Source organism: Leptodactylus fuscus, chromosome 5, assembly GCF_031893055.1.
Source record: "Leptodactylus fuscus isolate aLepFus1 chromosome 5, aLepFus1.hap2, whole genome shotgun sequence".
Taxonomy (NCBI): Eukaryota; Metazoa; Chordata; class Amphibia; order Anura; family Leptodactylidae; genus Leptodactylus; species Leptodactylus fuscus.
The window spans coordinates 163,007,516-163,034,793 of NC_134269.1; the positions used below are offsets into that span (position 1 = coordinate 163,007,516).

Consider the following 27,278-nt stretch of genomic DNA (forward strand, 5'->3'; position numbering starts at 1 on the left):
ATTGCTAGGACAGAAATTCCCCAGTAGCTGTTGAAAACCCTGGAGCGGGACACTAGAGACAGTGAGCCCTAAGCTGAAGCCCCCCAACTGTCCCTTCCTATTGCCAGGCTCTATTCTATGTAATAGGCGGCAACCCTGAAGACGATCCCTTCCTGTATATGTGATACACAAAACGCAGACAAGACGGACAACAACAAAGGGAGGTCAGCTAGCCAAGGATCAGTAAACAGTCGAGCGATGCAGTGACAAATCGATGTCCAAAGAATAGTCAGTAGGGAAAGCCAGAGGTCAAGGATAAGAATGCAAGCAAAATAGGGACAGCAAGAAGCAAGTACGCACAAGGCAATAGCAAGCACTCGTGTGAATCAGAGCCAAGACTAAATAGGGAGGAAGAACCCGCCCTGAAGTTAATAGGTAGACAGGCTGTCAATCACATGAATTAACCACTTCATGAACAGAGGCAAACAAGGGCAGAAGACGGGTGTGGTGGAAATTCAATCACAGAACTAGAGCCGTGTTCACAAAGTACAACCAAAAACTTTAAGCAAAGAAGCAAACTGCACCCACCTCCTGCACCGCTGCATGCGAGCAGAGGGCGGTGCAGTGACCCGAACAGGCAGAGATGTTACAGGGGTCAATTGTTTTTCACCATTCAACCTCAATATAGCAATGTGGATTTTGGGGTCGGGGTTCCTTAGAACAGTCACCATTTGTACAGCTGTACACAGTAGGGATAACAGGACTGGAGCAAGACCAGGCATAAAACTTGAAACAGAAAATCAAACAACAGGAACAGACCAGGAGTATGAATGCCAAGAATGAACCAAGGGCTTGAACCAGGTGAAAAAGCGCCCGGATACCAGGAGCAGTATCCAAGAATAGGATTGGGCCAGAACCAGGAATATCAGAAATTATGTCTAGGAATAAAAGCATTGTCACAGCAAAGAAACATGGTCAGGAAGTGCTACAAATATGGGGAATGGCTTGAAATAGATATGACTAAGAAGAAGTTTAGAACACGGTAGCTTGGGAAAGGAATGAGGGTCCAGAAGGGGTCTTCCAGAAGCTGTAAACTAAAGATCGACACTCTAATTAAATTTTTTAAAAAATCTAAATAACAGATCTAGATGAAACAGCTGTGACACGGATCTAATAGTGGGGTCAATGGAGGCAGAACAACACAGGGCTAAATAAAAACAATAAATGCAGACTTGAATGGTCACCAGGATCTTCTCCTTTATTGTTTACATTTTCTCACATATTACAAGAAAGAAAACCATTGAAAAATAAGAACATAAAAATAAAACCTTAATTACCACTGAAAAATGACATAATTACATTCAAAATGATTTGAATAATCCAAAGGAAAAAAAATGTTGTAGTCCTCCAAACCACATGTTTGAAGGAACCTGAAAATGTGTTTATTCCTAAACCAGGGAAAATGTCCTGGTCCTCAGCTGGTTAAACAACACCATTCTCTGTTGGCCCAATTACAGCGCGGGGGCATGGCAGTTGGAGGGCTGGGACTACTGTAAGGCCATTCTATTATTCTTGTTCGCTGCACTAGACGCACATAAGTTCAAGATGAAGACTAGGGTCTTGCCTACTCTATATTTAATGCATAGTCTTTGCTGGAAAGGTAAGGAGCTTATTGGCTGTTATGGGATGCTCACAGGTTATCTTGGTTTGGAACAATCCCAGGCTTCTTGAACTTGTCTCTTTGGAGCGGTTTGGGAAGTAAAAATGTAACAGTGAACTTAATCCAGCTGTCGATATAGTGGACGCTGACTAAGGCTCTTCTCATTCTTTTATCTGTACCTGCTGGGTAAATTTCATAAACTGCCACCCTATATAAATCCTCTATGATTAGGAAATGTGGAACCCGTTGAATCTGAAACTTTTAGCTTATACTCCTAAACTATCAAACAGCGAGGCCCATAGATGATGCCATATTTATTTTTACATAAAATATTTAGAAACTGAGTTCTTACAAACAGTGGGGTTATGCAAGTCCCTCTTATCTAATAGATTTAAGGTATATTGAGAAGATATATTACACATGATGTGGTCTTGCCCGAACCTAGGTGAGTTCTGGAAATGGTTGGTCAAACTTATTGTTGGGGTGTTCCCAGGTTGATTTGGCCTATGTTTTGAAGTACATTGAGGATCTTCTGGATTCAGACCTGGTAAAGGTGGCTATTAGAGTTGAGCGAGTACTGTTCGGATCAGCATGCATTGAAATGAATGGAAGCACCTGGTGCTTCCGGTTTGACAGCAGCCGGCCGCTTAACCTGCCGCGTGTCGGCTGCGTGCATTGATTTTAATGCGTGCGTGCTGTCGGATCGGCTGATCCGAACAGTACTCGCTCAACTCTAGTGGCTATATCTTGAATGCCAGATAACTGGTTGGTAAGAAATGGCTTCAGGAGTCTCTCCACAACCTATAAAGAGTTTATAGACAAAATGATTTGACTTATTGTTATGGGAAAACCCCATTTATTTGAAGAAAGGTACACTTAAACATTAGAAGGACGTGTGGGCCAAATGGCTACATGACTCTGGTTTGGCTTCTCCAGAGTTGGTTAGGCTTTTTTAGTAAAACTGATTGTATATTCTATTTGCTGATATAACATGTACAGTTTGTTCATTACGTGTCTCCTATTGTCATTCATTATCAGAATTTTGGAAACCATATAGGAATCTCCATTTAAATGCATAGGCTGCATACCAATATGTGGTTGTTCCAGACTGAAAGTGATTTACCTACTGGCTTTCCACATTTTCTAATACTAATGGGCTGCAGACAAGTAACTTGAAGACCGTTTGCCCCAATACGAAATCTTTAAAACATCATCTGATCTACATTATGACATTTTGTATTTGGGAGTCATTGGGCTCAAAAGAGGCACCAAGCTCAGCTGATGACTTATGCCCCTGATCTCCCTGTGGCTAGTGGCTACTCCTCTGTGGAATGTCTTTATATCACTGGTTGACTTTCACAAGCAGTTTGCCCTGATCCCCCCATGACATTAAGAGTATTAACACACTGATATGGTAATAGGCTTTGCATTTTTGCTATTTCACTTTCCTTATGTAGTTCTAGCTCTCCATCTGAACATTTGTACTCTTATGTATTACTAGCTCTCCCTCTCTACATCCAAATACTTATATATCCTAACACTCCAGCTCATTGTTATACACTTGCGCTTTTCTTAGTTTCCTTCTGAATGGCTTTACACTTGTTCTAGCTCTCCATTTGAAAATGTATATACTTGTACACTACTAGCTCTTTATGTCAACAGCTATAGACTTGTGCACTTTTTCAATTTCATCTGAGCACTCATAGAATTGTAACCTAGCTCTCAGTCTGGATACACTTGTGTGCTTCTAATTCTCTGTCTGAACGCCTGTACACATATATGCTCCTATGGTAGCTCTCCGCCTGAACGCTAATATACTTGTGCGCTTTTGACTCTATAGTTGTACACTTAAACACTTGTAAGTTGCTCACTGTCCATCTGACCACGTCCACACTCACTGAAGTTCTTCTATTGCATATTGTTTTGTTGCAGTATTTTCCATGAACGTTTGTTATTTATGATAGTTTTGTTACAGTCAATTTTTGCCTGTCTAGTATTTTTGGATACTTCTGTTTTTTATGCATTTCATTTGGCTGTTATATATGTGAGCTGGGTCGGGTGTTGCCTGTGGGCAGGTTGTATTAGGTGATATTTTATGGATGCAGATTATAAGTAATACAGATCCTTATTACAGGAGAAAGGTCAGCAGACACTGGTGTCTATTAAACAGATGACAGAGTATTAATGATGCTCTAGTGCCGTGTACTTTCTTATGGCAATAGTTCATCAAGCATTCATATTGAATTTTGTGTGCACTCCTACGCAGGGATCAATGCTCAATATTCCACATGATGAATGCAGCTCAGATGCTCTATCGGTAGAATTATACCTTCTAAATACACTCTTGTTTTTATAATATGCTATAAATGTTAGATAGATGCAGAACCAATCTTGAAAATTGGGGTCCCCTAGCTCACTTTATGAGAACCGTAAGTAAGACAAGCTCTCTTAGAAGTGAATAGAGGAAGCTCCGCACTTCGACTCTCTCCGAGCAGCAAGGCAGGTTTAAGTGACCACTATTTTCAAAATGAGTATACCCCTTTGAATATTAACCAGCATTTTTCTAAAGGAAGTTTATATTGGATGATTGACAATTGTGATATTTGTGTAATTTTTTTGATGACACTGTATTAATGGATTAAAGAGGACCTTTCATCACTCGGGGCACATGTGGTTTTATATATACGATCTGTGCCCCAAGTGAAGAGCTATTGGTGCCGGTACCATAGCTCTTCACCGTCAGAAGGTAGTTTCTGACAGTTAGTCAGGAATGCCCTTCCTCACAGTAGTGTCTATAGAGCTGTACTATGAGAGTGGGGAGGAACGCCTCCCCGGTACTCATCTATGGACAAGCACTATCAGGAGGGTAGGGGTGCGTTCCTCCCCGCTCTCACAGTACAGTGCTATACGCGCTGCTGTGAGGAAGGGCATTCCTTAATGACTGTCAGAAACTACCTTCTGACGGTGAAGAGCTAAGCTACTGGCACTAATAGCTCTTCACCTGGGGCACAGATCGTGAAAGCCGACAGTGCGCTGAATTTAGTGCACTGTTGGCTTTCTAGCGGTATATAAAACCGCATGTGCCCCAAGTGATGAAAGGTCCTCTTTAACAAAGAAGTGTTGTGAGCATATAACCACCATTTAACTGTGAACATATAACCAATCACAGTAAAAAAACAAAGGACAAAAAATATGTAATAACCCTTCAACTAAACCAAAGATCATGTGCTTGAGATAGAGTCCAAGTTGGTTGGCCTTGTGCCACCATACACCATCTGCAATAACCCAATTCAGTATGACATGAATAGGATATTACATTTTCATGATTATGTTTTTTATATCTTAAAATTTGTCCAGTTCTCCAATTAAACCAAGCAGTGACATTGAAAGGTGACTGCAGCATGACAGTGTAAGAGCCGACCATATTATAAGTCATTTCTGTTCAGCACCCAGTGACCTTATCAAAAATCGACTGGGATCACAGATATCGAATTCTTTTTCCATTTAGGTTTATAGCGACCTAATAAAATTGACCGGGATGACAGATTCCAAATTATTTAGCCATTTAGATTTATTTTCCCTTTGGACAATCCAATGGACAGCACATGGACACAATAAGGTACATTCTTGTTTCTTTCTTCTACCACAGAAACAATAACGTAGCCTTTCTTTTTATAATGCCAACATATACATTGTAAAATCTGAGATAAAGTACAGGAGTATACTATTAAATGTAAGGTGAAAGGGTCACGCTTGTTTGTGCTTGCAATATAACAGACGTTATAAAATGTCTATAAATGTGAGGAGGTACTCCGGTCAGATGAAGTAGCCTTGGTTAAGTCTCTGACCTCTAGTTCATTGTTCTGTTGGCCATAACTCTGCAACTCATTACTTTACTTACTTCATCCTTGCAGTCCATTGGTTTGCTTAGTCAACCTTGCATGACTTCACAAGTCTAATACCGTTTACACAGTTCTGCAGAGCTTCGCTCTCATGCCTGATGCCTTGTAGATAATTTTGCAGGGCATTGTTTTGTAGCCTAACTCCCTGTGGAGAAGCCTATAAAATATGTTTTTACTGGGGTCATTTTTTTTGCAGAGATAACTGCATAACATTACTTTGCTAACATTGTTCAATGTCTTTGGGGATCTCTGCAGACTGTTACTTCCCACATTACTCCCTGTATCTAGTCGAGTGCTCCATTGTAGGTTTCTCCCTTATATCTGGAAATGAAAATTTGAACATTGGTATTCTCATACAATGTTCATGGTGCATAGAGTTCCAGCTCTATGGCACTAAATTGCATCTGTTCCACTTGAATTGCCCTTCAATTTCCTCTTATTGGGCTCTTTATATTGCTACATCCTTCCTTACCTATTCTTCCATTTCCCTTTGTCATGCTGGTGTTTGCACTCCAACAAACTCTTAACTCCTAATGTGACAATCTCAATCCAAGTACTCGTTGTTAACCGGTGTCTTATTATTTATACATGGTATTAGTTGTCCAGCTCGGCCCCAGGGGTCATTTAACTGCCAGGGTTTTTAGGACTTCTCTAATTAAATCCGTGTCTGCCGATAGCCCTTAAGAGTCATATTGGACAGATCTGCTGCCCAGATTTATGCCTGAGGTTCTTTGTGTAACAGATAGGCAGAAGAACCAAACATTTGTTCAATGCCAGAGCATGCCATAAATTCACACCCATGATCTATGATTCAGCCAGAGAGTAGGAGACATGGGAAAATCGACAAACATAAAACATTGATGAACTGACCTAAGTTATAAAGCAAACCTGAAGCAGAGAGCAAATCAACCTTGATAGTCCTAGACAGGCACACACTGCTCCCCCTCCACATTGACATGGTGCTTTGTGAACCTCAAAAAATACCCGTGAATCAAAGAAAAGAAGGAACAAACTTTATAGCTAATATACATTGAATCCCCCCCCCCCCCCCCCCGCCCTGCAAAAAGGTCCCTGGAGGAGTTGTGAAGCAGTGAAGGGACAACAAAACCATCTTTTGGGCAACACAGATAGTTTTTCTTTTGAACAGTTCCATAAATCTGCCCCTATGTGTCCCTAACGTCCCGAGCCATCAGATTCATATTAGAATGAGTATTTAATACTAAGTCCAGGTGGTCTTTAACCATGTTTGGTAAATGATGCATATAGCAGTTTGTGTTTTAATGTTATTTGTGCAGCAGAGGACGAAATGTAAAATGCTTATGTTCCCAACAGAAGACTTTCTGCTATTTGAACAGTGAAAAAATGATTGCCAGGAGGGAAATAACTGGGACGGCTCCGAACGCCTCTTTGTATATGTTTTCAAAAGGGTCACTAAGGAGCAGTGGTCTGCGGCTTCTACTTGAGTCACTTGCTCTAATGTTACCTTCTTCGATAGTGGTTCTTTCAGGTGCATTCTTAGACGAAGAGCAGTGACATATCAGTAAGGTGTAATAGGATGGGTGCCATTCATTTACTTACGGGTATGGCAGGTATACCATTATACTTTGGTTATGGTTTGGACTTTGTGTTATATTTCCTTGTACTTTGTTAGTTTTTACATTTACTACTTTAGGCTGCATTCACACGGAGTAAACGCTGGCGTTTTTTGTGTGTTTTTTGCACATAGCGCCGCGTTTACGCCGCGTAGCGCCGCGTATACGCCGCGTTAACGCCGGGCAACGCCACCGCTAAATAGCGCGGCGTTAACGCGGCGCTACACGGCGTAAACGCGGCGCTATGTGCAAAAAGCACACAAAAAACGCCAGCGTTTACTCCGTGTGAATGCAGCCTTACATTTATTTTACACAATTGTGAGAATTTATAAAGACTGGTATTTTGTATACCAGTCGTAGTCCAATCCCGAGCTTGCACTGACCGTGTCTGAATTATTAAGAGGATCTGACTCCTGTGCACCAGAATTGAAATCTATATCAGTACAGAGCTGACGTAGATTTTATGTATAGCTCATGCCAGCTTTAAATTTTTTGTGATGAGGATACACCCACTTTCCGAAAGCAAAATAAGTGGGATGCAGAAATGTTTGGTGCACTATCTCCCAGTTTCGGGGGTCTGCCGACTCGGGGCACATTCCGACGATCACCATTTACCTTCCACATCGTAGTCACATAGGCCACTGTTAATTTTGGCTAATTCAGTTCACTTGCTATGTCCCTTAATGACCGCTGACGTACTGTTACGTCATGGACATGAGGTAGTTCGTGCACTATGAAGTAATATGTCATGGCCCACCGCCCGCTCGCTGATGTGCCAGGTGCCAAAGATGCACCAACCTCTATGCCAGAAAACTGGCATAGATGGGTTAATATATTTCCCCCCTATATGTTCCCCAAGAGGCCGCAAAAGACTTTGGCAGGACAATTGATATTATATTCATTACACTATAGTTTTTCTATTTAACACTTGTCCAAACAGAAATGTCTCTGTCTTTTCCTATTGAGCCCTTTCTGTAAGTACATATTAATCCATAGCCCTTACCACCCATGGCCAAAGTCCGTATATGTTCCTCACTTTATATTTCAGTTTTCCTAACCCTGGTATATCATTAAAGTAATCACAGACAAGGATCAGTAGGGTTACTAATATGTTGGCTGTACGAGACTGCCTTTTAGGTTACCAGCAATCTGCTTCACACTGTTAAAGGGCAATAACCCTGAAACAGATATGAGATATTAATGAGATATTCTGGTTTGTCTTTAATCTTAGGTCATGTTACTAGGCTTCCGGAAGACCAGGCACTGATCTATAGGGAACTGCCTTCCAAAAGGTGGTGCTAGGTCAACAATTTTCCTTTTTCCATTAAGGAAAACCTAGTTGGCGATTCCAATCCCATTAAAGTAATCACAAACGGAGTCTCTGGGGGAATTTATCAAACCACTTTTTCCTTTTGATTCTTTGCCTTTGCTTTACACTGTGTGCAGAGGGCTTACTTTTTGTGCTTATTTTATGACTTTTACGCAAGAGTTTAAACATTTGCCTAAAACAATAATTTATAATGAAAGATGCAAGTAATACATTTCCCCCATTATGTTTTCATTTCTGATATTGTTGCATACAAAGGCATTTTCTCAATGCAGGATCAATATATAATAGGTCTTATAAAAGCTGCCTCCCATCTGTACCTCACTAACACCCAGGGGTGCCTCATAATGGAGGTCCACCTTACAGTTTGAGGGTCACTACCTTACATGGTGCTTACTGAAAATACAAAAGTGGTGAATAAGCAGTTCCAGGAGCAATGGCTGTAAACCTATGCTATCCATCCAGGACCATACACCATACATTTTATTGCATAAAGGCACACACACATATATAAGGGCAGATTTATCAATCCATCTACGCCAGTTTCCTGTTACTAACAGACGTTGTTGTGGCACACATTTTGTCAAAGGCCCTTTCTTGTGCCACGACGACTGTTCCACACCATGCTCGCGACATTGTGGGAATATGGTGGAGCAAGGCAGGGTTGGCCAGGATGGGGACGTGAGTTATAATGGAAATCTATGCCAGTTACTAACTGATGTAGATTTTCATTCTGACACAAGGAAATCAAGCTGATTTATGAAGGAACTGAAGTTTCTTCATAAATCTATCATCACTTTCACCATTCCAGGCCTTTATTAAAAATGGTGTAAAATACTCCAGTCTTAATAAATCTACCTCATTGCATCTTGAGCTAACACCTTTTCATTGTTATAAGTAATTTATTTTACCACATGGATACATGACATACGTACAGTGAGGCAAAAAAGTATTTAGTCAGTCACCAATAGTGCAAGTTCCACCACTTGAAAAGATGGGAGGCGTCTGTAATTTACATCATAGGTAGACCTCAACTATGAGAGACAGAATGAGAAAACAAATCCAGAAAATCACATTGTCTGATTTTGTAAGAATTTATTTGCAAATTATGGTGGAAAATAAGTATTTGGTCAGTAACAAAATTTCATCTCAATACTTTGTTATATATCCTTTGTTGGCAATGACAGAGGTCAAACGTTTTCTGTAAGTCTTCACAAGGTTGGCACACAGTGTTGTTGGTATGTTGGCCCATTCCTCCATGCAGATCTCCTCTAGAGCAGTGATGTTTTGGGGCTGTCGCTTGGCAACACGGACTTTCAACTCCCTCCAAAGGTTTTCTATAGGGTTGAGATCTGGAGACTGGCTAGGCCACTCCAGGACCTTGTAATGCTTCTTACAAAGCCACTCCTTCATTGCCCTGGCGGTGGGCTTTGGATCATTGTCATGTTGAAAGACCCAGCCACATTTCATCTTCAATGCCCTTGCTGATGGAAGGAGGTTTGCACTCAAAATCTCACGATACATGGCCCCATTCATTCTTTCATGTACCCGGATCAGTCGTCCTGGCCACTTTGCAGAGAAACAGCCCCAAAGCATGATGTTTCCACCCCCATGCTTTACAGTAGGTATGGTGTTTGATGGATGCAACTCAGTATTCTTTTTCCTCCAAACACGAAAAGTTGTGTTTCTACCAAACAGTTCCAGTTTGGTTTCATCAGACCATAGGACATTCTCCCAATACTCTTCTGAATCATCCAAATGCTCTCTAGCAAACCTCAGACGGGCCCGGACACGTACTGGCTTAAGCAGTGGGACACGTCTGGCACTGCAGGATCTGAGTCCCTGGCGGAGTAGTGTGTTACTGATGGAAGGCTTTGTTACATTGGTCCCAGCTCTCTGCAGTTCATTCACTAGGTCCCCCCGCGTGGTTCTGGGATTTTTGCTCACCGTTCTTGTGATCATTTTGACCCCACGGGGTGAGATTTTGCGTGGAGCCCCAGAGCGAGGGAGATTATCAGTGGTCTTGTATGTCTTCCATTTTCTAATTATTGCTCCCACAGTTGATTTCTTCAATCCAAGCTGGTTGCCTATTGCAGATTCAGTCTTCCCAGCCTGGTGCACGGCTACAATTTTGTTTCTGGTGTCCTTTGACAGCTCTTTGGTCTTCACCATTGTGGAGTTTGGAGTCTGACTGTTTGAGGGTGTGCACAGGTGTCTTTTTATAGTGATAACAAGTTTAAATAGGTGCCATTACTACAGGTAATGAGTGGAGGAAAGAGGAGACTCTTAAAGAAGAAGTTACAGGTCTGTGAGATCCAGAAATCTTGATTGTTTGTAGGTGACCAAATACTTATTTTCCACCATAATTTGCAAATAAATTCTTACAAAATCAGACAATGTGATTTTTCTGGATTTGTTTTCTCATTTTGTCTCTCATAGTTGAGGTCTACCTATGATGTAAATTACAGACGCCTCTCATCTTTTTAAGTGGTGGAACTTGCACTATTGGTGACTGACTAAATACTTTTTTGCCGCACTGTATATACTAGATTTTGAAGCATGGTTACTGAAAAAAATTGTGAAATGATCTGTGATCATGTGAAAGTTGTCTCCAGACTTGACAAGCTTAAAGGGATTGTCCAATATTGTATGAAAAGCCTAGAATCTTATAACACAAAGTAATAGTCACCTTGCTGATCCACAATAGGTCCTGTACCATCGCTTCCCAGGTCCGCTGCCCGTCTCTTTTTTTCCTGGCCCCCAGAAATGATGTTTTGGCATGGCCATGTGATAAATGATATCACTGGCTGCAACAGTGACCTCAGTAATCTCCACCACAGCTAGTGTTTGGCTGCAACAGTCCCAAGTCCACTTGGAAACATCAAGGAAATGAAAAAACACTTTCTTAAAAGATGTAAACTTCTAAAACATGCAGCCAAAAACCTAAAAGGGTATTCCGGCTATGGAACATTACCCCCTTTTCAGACCCCCGAGTATACTGATTGGAGGCCCAGGGGAGGTGAGGGAACATAAAAAACACTGTTACTCACCTCTCCTGGCTTCAAGCAGGCTTCAGGCCTACTTGTGTAACATCCCTGACATCACATGGCCATGGTTTGCATCCTTATGTGTCGCAACGCAAGCCCCGGCTCAAATGAAGTCCCATACATCATTGAAGATGGTCATCATCAGCAGGTAGTGTGCCGGAGCCAGTGAGAAGTAAGTAACAGTGTTTTTTATGTTTGTATCCTCCCCTGGGTCTCCGATTATTATACTCTGGACCCCAGAGTATAATAATTGTTCATGGGTGTCCACAGTAGGGCACAATACTGTGTGCAAGGGCCACCAGGCAGCATCATACCATTTGCAGGGGCCACTAAGGGAAATAATACTGTGTGCAGGTGCCGCTATGGGGCATAATACTGTGTGCAAGGGCCACTATGGGGCATAATAGAGCGTGCAGGGACCAGTATGGGGCATAATACTGTGTGCAGGATTGCGGGAGAAAGGGGGGTGTCGGTCGGTCAGGTTGTTAGGTGGGGGTCAGTCCGGGGGGGGCCATGTCAGAAGTTCACTATGGGGCCCCACCATTCCTAGTTACGCCACTGCCCCTATGTAAATAATAGGTGGGGGTCCAACTACTACGAACACCATCACAAGAAGTGGGTTGCTTTGAACCCCAGTTTTAAATGCAGCAGCTAGTCGGACATCAAGCATTGCTCCATTATGGGTCTGCTGAAAGCCCGGTACTGTGTCTTTCCTATCTTTGGTGGTCCCATTGAAATGAATGGAACAGAGTGTATTGTCTGGCCAGTCGCTTCATTCAAAGTGGAGTGCAAGGCTACCCACTACTCATGATCAGTGGAGGTTGTGGTGGTCAGACCATCACTAATCAACATACTATATAGATAAGTTGGGTAACTTGACGTGTCTGGAATATCCCTTTAAAAAATCTATGCCTGCACTCCATTCACGTCCGTCTTAGCACCTGTATTTATACACCATGCATCTTATGCTTACACAGATAAAAATCAGGTAGAAGGGAGGAGTATTGAAGTAACAGTAAATGTTACGTTTACCCGCTGCCGAGAAAGAGGCTAGAGGGAAAAAAGTAATTTTTTTTTTTTTGTTTTTTTATTGTTTTGCAAAAGCTACATCAGAAAACACTTATTGTTTTAATTACCTGCTGTCATGGTACAAGGCAGAAAGGTTGTAAAGCGAGATAAAATCTTTCATTTTAATGGAGTGTCTGGCCTGTCGTGTGGAAGGCTGGATTTATTGGCTTACATCTGGCAACTTAATTTTGCTTGTAAAAAAAAAGACTTTTTTGATTCATAAATGACTCCGGGGAGCTGGCCTGCAGGGGAATGCATCGTATCCCTTTGATATCTGCAGCTTTTAAAATATTCTCTGAAATTACCTTTTAAATCTTCTCCTTTTTTTCAGATTTTAATTGCTCTTTCATGCCTTAATTTCGACACCAGCATGCCAATTCCACTCTGCTAAGAACTGGCACAAAATGGCATCTGCTGAAGATAAATATCTCCTCGTCAACCTTTTCAATCCTTTCAATTTCTCTTCTCTCCACTTAATGCCTTCACCTCGTGACCCATGTTAAAACGCACAGCGTTCTGGGTAAAAACTCCGTAAGGCGGGAGCCAATGGGAAGCGGCACATTCAGATACATTCGCAGCGTTCCTTTTCCTATGCCCTTGTTATTCTGGCTTAAATACCAAAACAATTTAGTTGTCTGTACAAAGATTTTCCGGGGCTGTTTACGCTGATTAAAACTATGGAAATTACTGCGTCTCCCTTTTCTGATTTGTGGTGAAAGGATGATGTTCATTCTCATTAGAATATCTGAAAGTATTTTTCAATTAACTTCTTTTTTAACGCACTTTACGAATAATTGAGGATTTGACAAGTGCAGGAAGGTGCGGTAGTTGCTATGACAGTGTACATCATAGAAATACTGCATCATTACACCTATTAGAATTTATGCAAGTAATGTCACATTTATGTCATATTATATGTTCAGTATTATAAGGTCTGATCCTGGTTGCTGACCTCTCACTGCCTAGTAATAGCAACAGTGCTCTGGGAGGAAAGAGTTAAAACAACATGCTAACAAGGTAGGTTTACCTGTATGCAAGGATTGGAATTTTTAACTCTATCATTCCCAGACCACACCGCTTAAAGGGATCAGTGAATCACAACTAAAACATATTCTATCAACAGAATCCAGACTGCAACCTGTAGTGTGTCTGGAAGTTGTCAAGGCAATTGATCCTACAGCAGTGTCTGATAGGGAAGCTTTGAGACAAGTGGAGGAAATAACCCGTCCAAAAAATCGTTGCGGTAAACACAGCGGTTCGTGCATTGCTTTGGTCGGAAAGTTTGCAGAGGTTTCCTCTGTGGACTTTCTGCTTTAATTATACCTATAGGGAAACCGCCGGCATTACCGTAGGTATAAGTGACATGCTGTGATTTCCAAAACCACTACAGTTTTGGAAATGGCTGCGTGTCTGCAGCACATTTATTTAGTGCAAAGTGGGGATGGGATTTGCTAGAATCCCATCCCCACTTTTCTGTGATTGTAAAATGACACAAAGTGTATGTATGTTTGTGTTGGCCATCAATTCCTGGTGAGAGGGGCCAAGGGAACATTCCCTTGTGAATTGTACATGTCATAGGCAGTGGATTGTGGACTCAATGTGTGTTCACCCTTTAACGCCTGTACAATGATGTGGTCTTAGGTTAGGTTCACACATTGTTTTTTGGTGAGGATTTTGGATTTTGAGGCAGATTCAGTGTCAAAATCAGCGCCAAGAATCTCTAAATGAACTGAGCTTTAGCTGAAAGCAGTCAACCAGGTCACTACTTCAAAGAGGTTTTGTCTCACCAGAGACCAGACAGACATTGATGCAAAGCACGAGGATGTCAGACAAAAGGCAGCAATCGCAATCATACAGCAGCATGTCGAGTCAGAAACCACATAGTGTGAACCAGAGGCAAGCTGGCAGCTACGTTTGCTAGGAGAGAAAGCACAATAACTGGCACAGACCATTACAGTACCATCTGAATGAAGGATACAGCCACATACCACCTGGAATGAGAAATACAGTCCTCAACCTTGCCCTCTTCTCAGAAAGGTGGGGTTTAGCTACAGGAGTTTACCTAGGTTGCTAATTCCAGAAATAGCTGGGGTATGATGAGCCAGAAATGGATAGCTGATCCCTGAGGGTAAAGCAGGTGCTCAGCCAGGTCTAATTTAGGTATGAGAACACGGAGAGGCGCTAGAGCTACCTGGAGTGATGCAGAAGCACAGCTAAATACAAGCCAGGGGTCAGAGCCATGAGAATACAGGGGGCATAGAGTATGCAGAGCTGGAAAGGCTAATCCAGAAGCAGGCTAGGGTAACAAGTCAGGGACAAATCCAATACATAGCTGAATCCAGATAGCACAGACCAGAACATGGACGCAAACACTTACTAAATGGCACAGACTATAGCACACTGAAGATTAACATGAATTGTCCAGGTCAGACTGCTGTGCATTCAGATAGATCAAGTGACGTGTGCGAAAAATACCCAAGAGTGACAGCGACTGCAGCACGAAGACAGAGATGGAGCAGGAATAACAGGCTTTCATGAATACAGAGGACTCCAACTATGGTTCCTTGAACTCTTTTTAAGGTCCTATAAACAGAACATTATCTTTCGTTGCCATTTGGGCTGAAAGAGCTGCAAATTTATCCTCATAATAAGCTGCCCTTTAACAAAGCTGCATGGTATGGTAACTTAAAGGGTATAGATCCAGTTAAAGGGTATTTTATGCCAAAAATGAAAACAAGTGTTAAGTGCAGTCACTCAGCGGTTTTCCTCTTCTAAGCACAGACATTTGTATACTGTCAACCATATTAGCTGTCCTGTAACACAGTTTGAGCTCTTAGGCTGGGTTCACACTGGGTTTTTTGGACTGGAATTTGACGCAGTGGCCGCCTCAGATTCCGGTCCAAAAAATGGCTAGCCAGATCTGCACTGCACCAGCATCCAGTTGCGGCATTCCGCTCCGGATTAGGCCAAAATGAATGAGCCTAGTCGGGAGGGAGTGTCGCGTGGCGGACATCTGCGGCTGAATTAGCCACGGAATCTGCCTGAAGAAAGGGCATGTCACTTCTTTTTTTCCACGAGAGGGAACAAACCACTCACAGAAAAAGGAAATGACCAGCTACCATTGATTTCAATGGGAGGTGGTTTTTAGAGCCGGATTGTGATGCAGATTCGGCATCAAAATCCAGCCCAAAAAACCCAGGGTGAACCTGGCCTTAGTCTAAAGTCTACTTGTCTGCAGTTAGGGTTTCCCTCCCTCACAGGAATACATAACAGATAAACAATCTTACCCCCTTATTGTTCAGGTATATGCCCGCACCTGAAGAACAGAAAAAAAAATTCTAAAAAATCAAAGGTAAAATCTTGCACATTTTTATTTTCTCAGTGCTCTGAAAAAAGCCTTTACGTTAGCTACAACTGGAACATATAATGTCATTCAATTATTCATTGATACAATAACACACCAGTATATTTCAACTCTCCATTGCTTTTTCATTACAATATTGATAGTTTTTAAAGTCATATTTGCAATTTTAGGCGGACCTGTCAGGCTTATCATTCTGCCTTATGTCATGGTTGAAAGGCTTTTGAGATCTATATATCGTCTTAGAGGTAACAGGTCTGAAGGGCAAAGGGCAAAGGGTAATACAGAAAAACTGCCAATCATTGTGAGGGTGTGGGGCATCACCCTATAGACTTACTACCGTAGTGTTCAGAAGCAAGCTTCTAGTGCATCCATTCTAATAGAGTGTCCCAATCTTATTAATAGCCTTCAGATGTCACATACTGCCTCCAGATGCGTCTAGTTTTAATGTAATATTTATTTACAAAACTACTGTATGTTATGGCAATTCATGGTATTAAAGGCAGTATGTCAGAAAAAATAATAATGGAGTGGGTTGGTCGACATGACAGTAATATACAGACAGTCACTGTTCCATATAGAGCTCACAATCTAAGTTCCCTATCAGTATGTCTTTGGGTCAGATTTACGTTAACCCATTGGTGAGCGACTTTATAAATACACAGCAGACACATGTTGTGAAATGGACAATGAGAAAGAATTCCCATAGGTGCTGGATGTATTGCACAGCCAACACGCAAAGGTAACAGCCACAAACCTGATGTTGTTTGGTTGCAACTTGACATGCCAGTCTGACTATTGATGACTACTAGGCTTGTCGTTGTATTAGATCTATAACAGCCTGCCTTAGAAAAATCCCCTAGAGGGTCAAAAAATATAAATAAAAACACAAACTTTAAAAATGTTCTAAAAACAAAACATGAAAACTAAAAAATGTAGAACTAATAGCTTAAATATATACATTACAGACACAAATTTCAAAAATTTCCTAAAACTCAGTCTTTTTGGTCAATGAAATTGCTTTTCATAACAGTGCCTATAAAAAGAACACAGCTGCAAAAGGAGCCCTTACACATCTCAATAGACAGGAATATAAATGAGGGTCAGAATGCCAAAAAAAAGTAGTATATTCATACTGGCCCACAAAATAAAGATAGCAAGGCTTTTTCACCAAAAAGTGAACACATTAAAGACAAAAACATTAAAATCTATGGCAGAATTGTGTTACTTTTTTGGTAGTGTCTTTTTTAAAAAAAAATGTACTCCATAAAATTATTTAAGAAATTAAATGGTGGCATTACGAAATACAACTTTTCTCGCAAAACAGAAGCCCTCAAATGGCTTGGAAGGTGGGAAGGAAAAAAATAAAGTGAAAAAAACCTAAAATGGATTGGTCCTGAAAGTGTTAAAATTTGCTTCATTTGTAGCTAGAATGGATCCATTTTACACACATTTTAATTCCAATGACAGTCTCACTATCACATGGTAACAGGAGGGAAAATGACGAAGGCAGCCATATGTCCACATGATTTTTTTTTTTTTCTGCTAAAAACAGCAATTATGTCAGAAATTTAAGTTAGATTGTAGGTATCCTTGGATATTCCTTTGATATTTCTCTTGGTTGTATCAGAAAATTAGACATTTTAATATCATTGACAAGGTCACTCAATGTTAAAGCTTTAATGTCCCCCTGCAAAATGCAGAATTGCTGCTGGTGAGTATGCTAAAGATATTTAAAGGCATGATCATGTAGGAAATATAACCATTCTGAATCCCATGCCTCGATATTCCAGTCATCTCCAAATAAATCAAAATCAAAATGTTTTAAAACATCATCAATAAATTAAAAAGAAGGGGTGTCCTCATCTGTTATGTTGTAATACAGGCTTAGGCCCCATGTTGCGGAAATGCAGCTTCTTTTGTTGCAGATTTTGCTGCGTTTCTTTGCGCCAAACCTAGGAATGATTTCAAATGGAATGAGAACTATATAGGAATCTGTTATACCTCTGCCTTCTGCTCTACCTACTCCTGACTTTAGCTCTAAAAACCGCAACAAAATCTACAACAAAGAAACTGTGTTTCTGCAACGTGAGGCCTTAGCCTTAAAAAGCATTTTTTGAAGCAGACATGTCCGGAGAAGTGCCAGGTCCTCTTCAATGCTGAAGGTTATGGAAACACAGCTTTTATTGTTGCAGATTTTGCTACAGGAGTGGAGTGAGCAGAACATAGAAGTATAAGAAGCTTCCTATGTATTTCCCATTCCTGTTGAAGCCATTCTTGGCTTTGGCTCAAAAACCGCTACAAAAAAAGCTGCATTTCCGCAACGTGGGGCTTTAGTCTAGAAGCAAATTTTTAGCAAAAGTGAACACATGGAGATCTTACATTTATAAGTAATACATTTCTTATTTCATAGTGAAAATGGTTCAAACTGCATTTGACCCAAAAGTTTCTGGTTCAATCCATACCTCCGTCTTTTAGGGTTTGCCAACTGCAAAACACTTAGGGTCCATTAACATGGAGTTTTTTTGGTGAGGATTTTGGCATTGAATCCGTGTCAGGATCCACATCGAAAATCGCCTCCTCATAGAGTTCTATGGGTTCTAGTAGCTTTTATTTTCCGCCAGTGGAAAAAAAAGCTTCCTTCAGGTGGATTCCGCCTGCAAAAACCAACATAGTCAATGGGAAGCAGAAAATCCTAATGGAATAAGAAAGAAAGGCATGGAAAACCACTAGCAGGTCCGTACACTGTGCTGGAGGAAAAAACATTTCCTAATTCCTGAAGCGGATTTTTTACTCGCCAAAAAACTGTGTGAATGGACCGTTATACTCACCTTGCATAACCTCTACTGGACATACTTGTGGTGTCACCAACATCTACTTTCGACCTCTGGGTGATGTCAGACACCAAGGGCGTCACCAATGAGACCTAGAAATGTATCTGAACGGTCATAGGGTGCAATGACTTCATCGTACTTTAACCCATGGGGTGCATGATGTCAGCCAGAGGTCAATAGAGGAAGCTGGGGACTGTCAAATGCTGCAAGACTGACCAGTATAGGTGAGGCAAGGACAGATTTTGTGTTTCCACACCTCCCCTGGACTTTCCACCAATTATGCTTTGAGGGTATGAAGAGACCACAGAATATAATAATAGCACCATATATTAAACAAATCTTTTTTTTTATGTAGAATGTGAGCCCCATATAGGGATCATAATTTACATTTTTTTTCCTATCAGTATGTCTTTGTTGAATGGGAGGAAATCCACACAAACACGGGGAGAACATACAAACTCCTTGCAGATATTGTTCCTGGTGGGATTCGAACCCAAGACTCCAGCGCTGCAATGCTAACCACTGAGCCACTGTGTTGCTCTGAATATTGAAACAAATCTTGTGAGATTTACCCATCTCTAGTCAACACCTATGGATATTTTGGGCATACAGTGTACCCTTTTATGTAGATAGAGACATGCAGATAATTTTCTTTGTTTCTCTTGGATTCTGTATTAAAATGAAATTGAACCATGTTTAATCTGATGCCATTGTACAGAGATATTCTGCCTACAAAGCATTGCTCCTAGTAAATAATGCCTCAGTCATAGATGTTGTACGGAGACACTATGCAGTGATACACAAAATGTCTATGGCATATGGATTCTATGCCTCTATGTAGACTACATGGTTGTACTTCTGCCATGTACATGAAGAATAATGCTTGTTAATTAAATTATTTCATTAATGCAAGTAATTACATTTTCAGAACCAATACAAAGAGTTTCTTTATTCATGATACAGTCACAGGTTACTGGATAGATTTAAGCCATCTGAGTAAGAGGCTACGTTATGTAATTCTACATCTATGTCGATCTCACCTATTATATATGGATGCCACCAATTAAGAACCTGGCATGTAGACCGGACCCAATAATCTGACAGACAGACATCACGAAGCCCGAGATTGTACTTGTTTACTTACTCTCCTTAGAAGAAGTATAGATCTGTAATTACATGGCATGTATTTCAGGCTTGCTTATTCCCTCCATATACCCCCCACTGTTCCTTACTCTCACAGCTCACATCCTTCAGCCTAATCAGTGGCAGAAAACCCTCTAGCATTGTGTGACAAATATGCCATGGGCCCTCTTAACAACAGAAGGGTTAACTGTTTCGGTACAAAAACCAGACGCTGAAACAAAGTGGTTAAATAATGCCTTTCCAGAATGGCTGACACAGCTCGGAGAAAGCCCACCGGGGCAATTAATTAAAAACTGCAGTTGTAGCACAATGCCTTTGGATAAAAGGAGGGAATATGTTGCTTACCAGTGGATAAAGGAAAAGAAGAAGTGGCAGATCTCTAGTTATTTTTGTGTCAACATTTATCTTTATATGCTCATAAAATAATGCGGTAACAACAGCATTTTTATCCAATTTAATTCTTGTCCCCTGATCTCCATAAAGTAACCAATTACCAATTCATTTAACAGCTCTGCATTTTTTCCATAAGGAGCTCTTTAATCTTGGGAGGACAGGGTAGGATCACTTCCTTGTTAATGAACGTAGGGTTAGCTGTTGTGACCAGGAGACAGCTCTGATCTTCTACATTGTTCAATTTGCTGCCCAGTTACCAAGTTTGCTCTAATAGGCCCCAGCCTTCAAGAATGATTTGTCTGACTGTGGATCATTACCACATGGTTAACCTGGCGTCGGTTCACAAATATGGGATCATATAAACAATTAGTTTACATCAGTTAGCAAGAGGCCATTGGATAGATTGGCCTACGAGCTCAGATGCAAAAAGACTGGCAGTATGTCATAGACATGTACACTTGTGCTGAACGTCTATGTGAAGCACGCAATGCTATCAACACTGAACATCGTTTTTACATCTCAGGCCTGGGTCACATCTGCATTCGGTATTTCATTTGAGGAGTTCGCTTGTGGACCCCCCCAAATGGAATAACGAACACATTAAAAAGTGGTGAACAATGAAAGTACACAGACCCCATAGACTATAACGGGGTCCGTGTGGTTTCCGCGTGTTGTCTGCTCCAATCAAGAAGAGAGGAAAGTAGTTCTGCGTGACTCGTGCAGACACCACGTGGAAAACACAGGCACCCCATTATAGTCTGTGAGGTCCGTGTGCTTTCATTGCTCACCGCTTTTTAATGTGTTCGGTATTCTGTTCGGGGGGTCCCCAAGCGGATTCTCCAAACAGAATACCAAATGCAGATGTGAACCAGGCCTCAGTATAGTAAGAGGAGAATGTGTGAAAGATGGATAGATAGATAGATAGATAGATAGATAGATAGATAGATAGATAGATAGATAGGAGATAGATAGATAAATAGGGTAGAAGAAGGAGCAGCACTCACTATCTTAATGGTGACAATCTTTTCTATTGATCGGTCATCAATGGGTGGGTCTGTGAGGGTCCAACACCCAGACCCCACATAGATCAGCTGTTGTAAAAGCTGCTAGTGGATGGGCAGCACATACTCAAGTGATAGTAGAGGCACCCCAGTTCTGGGGGGGTCTGCTTCTATGGTGGAATGGTTTGCTGTGTCACTCCTATTACTTGAATAGAAGAACCTGCATGGGCTCTCCCCATCCACTGCAGCAGTTTCCAGCACCCAGAGGATGGGTCCGTGTGTCAGAGCCCCTTCAGATAGCATAATAATAATCTGGTCTCCATAAAACCCCTTTGCGTCATTAATGGTGATATTGTAATAAGGAATAGTAGTTAACTCCTCTTCTTAGGTTTATTAGACATTAATATATCTCCAAAGCTTGAACTCATACAAATCTCCGAATACACACATTAAGCATATATTACTTCTATTGTTTATTAGTCTAGCTGGCAGACTTTAACATCAGGTTTCCTGTTATTTCTGGGCAGACTTGCCGGTAACACTCTTACGTTGCATGATCTGGCGGCAACATGTTATATCAGCATGGCACCACCTGCAGTGAGATTCATGGCAAGCAATATGTTTCTTTGGAAACACTTTCCCTGTCAGAGCATTTTGTTGCAGCACTTTGTGATGAAGGACCATGATGCATTGCTGCGCTGATGATAACATGTTCTGAGTAGTAACTTGACACATACTGCTTTTGTGTGAGGTGAAGTTGATCTAGGCTTTGTTGTTGTATAATGGCTGTTCCCTTTTAACTGTAAGGTTTGGAAATGACATAGTAGAAAAAGCAAAAGAAGAAATCCAGAAAATTGACAATTCAGGTGCTGAAAAAGGGGTTTTCATGAAATATAATCCCATGTCTATCTGGATTTTTCAGCTTTAAAGTCCAAAGCCACTTCATCATATTAGAGAATTGCTTTGTGAGACTTAATATAATGTTTTAGGAAACCTTTACAAGCCACGGGATTATAGTAATAAAGTAGAGACCCTTGCAAAAAAAAAAAAAAAAAATATATATATATATATATATATATATATATATATATATATATATATACTCTCACAAATCGAAATAAAGCTATGCACATGCAAGTGATACATACATGTATCTGTAAATCCATAGGTTAAAAAATCCATAGAATAATTTTACCTAATCTCGTTGCTTGGTATATGACAAAGTTGTTTAACCCATTAACTGTCTTTTTTTTTTTCAATAACATGCACCGTGAAAATGACCTCGTGTGCGCGAGGCAATGCATGCTCGTGATCGGTTTAGGTTTCCTATCACGGGAGACATCCTGCTGCAGCACATGAATGTCCTGTTTCTATTTCTCAATGACAGATGGCGTTCGTAGGCGGGTTAACGTACCCAATCCCCAATGGGGATCATGGCAGTTAATGGGTTAACTTGACACCTAACAAGTCATTTACCAGTTAATTGAATATCAAACCACCCACAGTATATTGTAGGGAACATTATTTTGAGCACCATAGTACCTTTAGGTTAAGGCTAGAGATGAGCGAGTAGTGTTCGATCGAGTAGATGTTCGATCGAATACTACGGTATTCGAAATACTTGTACTCGATCGAACACTACTAGCTGTTCGAAGTTTAATGTTTGATGCAGAACATTCCTGGTTCCTCTCTTACCTTTCCGAAATCTTCTCCGCGCTGCGTCCCCCCGTCTTCTTCCGGGTGGAATTCACTCTGCCTAGGCAGAGCCGACTGCGCATGCGCGGGCATGCACGCGCATACACGCGCATGCGCAGTCGGCTCTGCCTAGGCCGGATGCCTAGGCAGAGTGAATTCCACCTGGAAGAGAACGCGGGGACCCTGCGCCGGGAGAAGACTTCAAGCAGAAGCCAGCCTGACCGTCACTCGTGGACTTGGTAAGTATGATTTTATCGAATGTTGCCTACCCCTGAAACGAACATTTCCTCCATAGACTATAATGGGGTTCAAAATCCGTTCTAACAGCCAAACAGTGTGCGGCTGTTCGAATCGGATTTCGAACCTCGGTCACTTTAGTGTTCGCTCATCTCTAGTTAAGGCCCCACATTGTGAACATGCAGCGTTTTTTGTTTGCAGATTTTGCAGTGTTTTTTTTTAGCCAAAATCAGGAAATTTTGTGGATCATAGTGCTAACCATCCCTTTTATTTTGATCCCCTTTCTAATATTACATAACATAAAAAAAATACCAGCTGGGCAACCCCAGTGGTCACAGATTTCAAAGTATATCAATGCCATCTTTCTGTAGGATAGGTGATGTATAACTCTGACCACTCTCTCTTGTGAGGATAAATGGGTCACTTGAGACCCCTGCATTGGTCTTTGGTGGGAGTCCCAGTATAGACTATCTAAAAATAGAGTTTGTGTGTCTTGAGGTGTGTGACCCTCTCCCAGTTCTCTTGGCCATTACTTCTCATGTACACCGTGTGACGAGGCTACAACATTTCCCAGTTATGTTCTGGGACAGTTTTGCCGTGAAGATTTGACAGCTTCTGCATTAATAATTTAGCGGTAGAGGAGAGTGCCCTCACACAGGGCTGTCCTCCTGCTCCATCTGCTGCCGCTCCTGTGACAGGTCATTAACAGCTTCTGTACAGCGGGGACAAATCAGCACAGTTCTGTTCAGAAAAAAGCAAGTGGCTTCATTTTTAGCATGTGCCACCGACTGCATGTAACACAAACCAAGAGTAAACCCAAGCACAAGTCAACATGTCTCTGTATGACAGTAATCTTTTCTGGCATCTAGAGGGTCAAGTTTTATTTTTAAGAGCTTTTTTGGCATTAAAAAAATGAATTTCTTCTCAGTCGTATGTCACTTGACAGGTTTAGAGCCTAAAGCTTTATGACATTTGACTTCAATATTAATCTTGCCTTTCCAATGCAAACTTTTTCCTGAATATATGCAGAGATGGATTATATCGCGGCCTTAAATACCACTGCTCTGTGTACAAAAAATGATCACACGTGAGGTTGAGAACCTAATGGGGAATACATATTGTTCCAAGTCAATAAAAACCTTGTGAAGTAATTGATAATATCCAGGCATCAAGTTCAATTACAATTGGCGATAACGACATCATTTATATCGTTTATATACCCATAATCATTAATGATATGCTCATTGCTCAGCCATATGTGTATACACTCTGACACAACCTATTAATGCAGGACCCAACTACTTAATGTACTATTCATAAAGCTGCCGTGGGTTTTCTTCACCAGCATTGTGTTTTCATTGACTCATAGCCATCCACTTGCTGTACTACGTATATATTTGCAAGTAAATATTATTAAAGTGTTTTTCCTGAATTTACCAATTGATGACTTGCAGCTCATCCTGTTCACTTGCATGGGACTGAACTGTGATCAGACCAGGTGACTGATGAATGTGACATCATATTGCCTGTGAAGCCAAAGTGACACTTTAGCCAGCTGGTTTATTGGTGTCATGGATGTCACGAGTTTCAGATCCCACATCTTTAGTGAATGACGAAGGACAGGGACACAAAATCTGGTGCAAACAGGTTTATTTAGAAAAATCCTTCACTTTAGGCACAAAAATAAGAAAAATAAAACACAACCTTAATTTCAAGCAAAAGAATGTGACAAAACCCTGCTTGTCTGAGCATTAACTAAACAATAAATCATAACTACTTTATTGGTGTTATGGATGTAACAAGTGTCAGATCCCCACATATCTTTAGTGGATAGGTCATCAATTAAAATATCCTAGACGTTAGGCCTCATGTTGCTGAATACAGCTAAAATGCTGCAGCAAAAAGAGGCAGTGGAGGTGCATTGCCCTTTTTATCACATGCATTTTTCATTGCCTTTTGCTGTGTTTTTCTCTGTGATTTGTCTTCCCTTAATAAATCTAGAGGGAAAACATGAGCGTTTCCACAGGTAAAATTGTCATGCTGAGTTTTTCAAACAGTTTTTTGCTGCAGACTTTGCTGTGTTTTTTGAGTAGGAAAAGGAATGGGAGATATATAAGAAGCTTTTAGACAAAATCTGGCAAAAACTGGTTTATTTAGAAAAACAGCAAAATAAATAAATCTTCACTTCAGGCACGTAAATAAGCAAAATATAAAAAAACAGCGCTAACTTCAAGCAAAGAATGTGACACAAAACCCTGCTTGTCTGAGCACTAACTAAACAATAAGTGACTCCAGCATTCTGCCTCTTAGGTTCCGCTTATTCTTAACGTAAAATTCGTTCAGAATGCGCGTATTACATTGAAAGCAATAGGGAAAAAAGCCTCCCATTGATTTCAATGGGTAGCGCGTGTATGCCAGGACGCCGGCACCCATTCAAATCAATGGGAGCTGCTTGTTACGCGCTCATTCTGAACAAATTTTACGTTCAAAATGAGTGGAGCGCAACATCGTGTGAATGCTCCCTTAGACGGTCTGCATGTGTTAACTTGAACAGGCTCCATCTTAGGTCCCAAGATCATTACTGATTATCAGTTCCATGAACAGGAATTAGCTGAATTTGGTATATTTTATAGGTACAGATGTAGTAGAGCTGACTTTGGTAAGGTACTCTTTTGGATTTTGTCATGCTGCCTAATTTAACATGTACATTACATGAATGACTTTGAGGCTATGTTCATGCTACCATTATTACAGTCTATTGCTGTCATCCATAGGACATACAATGGTCATAGGATCATTAACTATAACGAAAAAACATGATGGCACTTTCTTCCATCATGTTTGCTTATTTTTGCAACAGAAGAAAAAGCCCCAAATGCAAGATTTATCTTCAATCAGAAAAGTAAAAACATGACAGTAGAAAGTTTCCTTCATGTATTTTACATGTGGGTGAATGTAGACGGACACCAGATGGAGGGAACTCCATCGGCATCTGTCTTTTAATGTCCATTGCTTTCATCCTGTATCGAGTAGGAGCAACTGGCATTAAATAACAGTAGAGTGAACCCACCCTAATTCAGAAGGTTTATCTGCACCACTACATGAAACCAGGGACGGCTGAAAATCTTCTGTCTTACAGAATACGTTAAGGAGCTACTTAAACAACAATTACATAACATTATGATATTAATTAAGTCACTCACATTTGCTTTAGGATCCTAGTATATTGATGTTTTCTTGTGTATTTGTTACAGACCAAATAATATACCTTTTATACAAAATTAGAGAAAACAATGAAGCCCTGTGGTCTCATAGATACAGAAGATAACAGGAGTCAGTAATGTAACAACTTATTATTATTATTATTATTATTATTATTATTATTATTATTAATATTATTTCATTATTGCACTGCCATGATTCTGACAATGAAGAAAATAAATTTATTTCAGAAAAATTTAATTTTATCACTGAAGAACATGTTGGAATTTTCAAGATAATAAGAATTAGAATAATAGTCTACTAATACTTATTGCATCCCTGCAGATGTCACAACGTCATCTGTACCCTTCAGCATCATGGACAGCAGATTAGGTATATACAGTTATCTTGATGGTCAGTAGATCAGTTCTGTAAAATCCTATAAAAAAGGACAATAGATAAACTAGTTACAGGTATATACTTCAGATAGGAGGACAATGTAAAGCAGCTATAAGCAGATATATAGACAGAAGATCCATGGACAGCAGATCATATGTATATACCATGGATAAATAGGAATTATGGAAAGCAAATCACTTATATGCAATTATAATAATAGAAGAACCATGTATATCAGCTGTATATGGTTATATAGATAGAGGGCCATAGAAATCAACTGTATAAGGTTAAATAGATAGAAGGACCATAGATAAACTAGTTACAGAAGATAGGATAATGGAAAGCAGCTAGAAACAGCTATATAGACAGAAGATACATGGACAGCAGAACATATGGATATACCATAGGTAAATAAGGACTTTGGACAGCAAATCGGTTA

At 40.6% G+C, this 27,278-nt stretch overlaps 1 protein-coding gene across 1 annotated transcript in view; it reads left to right on the forward strand.

The window, feature by feature from the left end:
* UNC5A (unc-5 netrin receptor A) overlaps window positions 1-27,278 on the forward strand; it is a 319,041-nt gene that overhangs the window by 48,253 nt on the left and 243,510 nt on the right. The gene's annotated exons all lie outside the window — the stretch shown is intronic.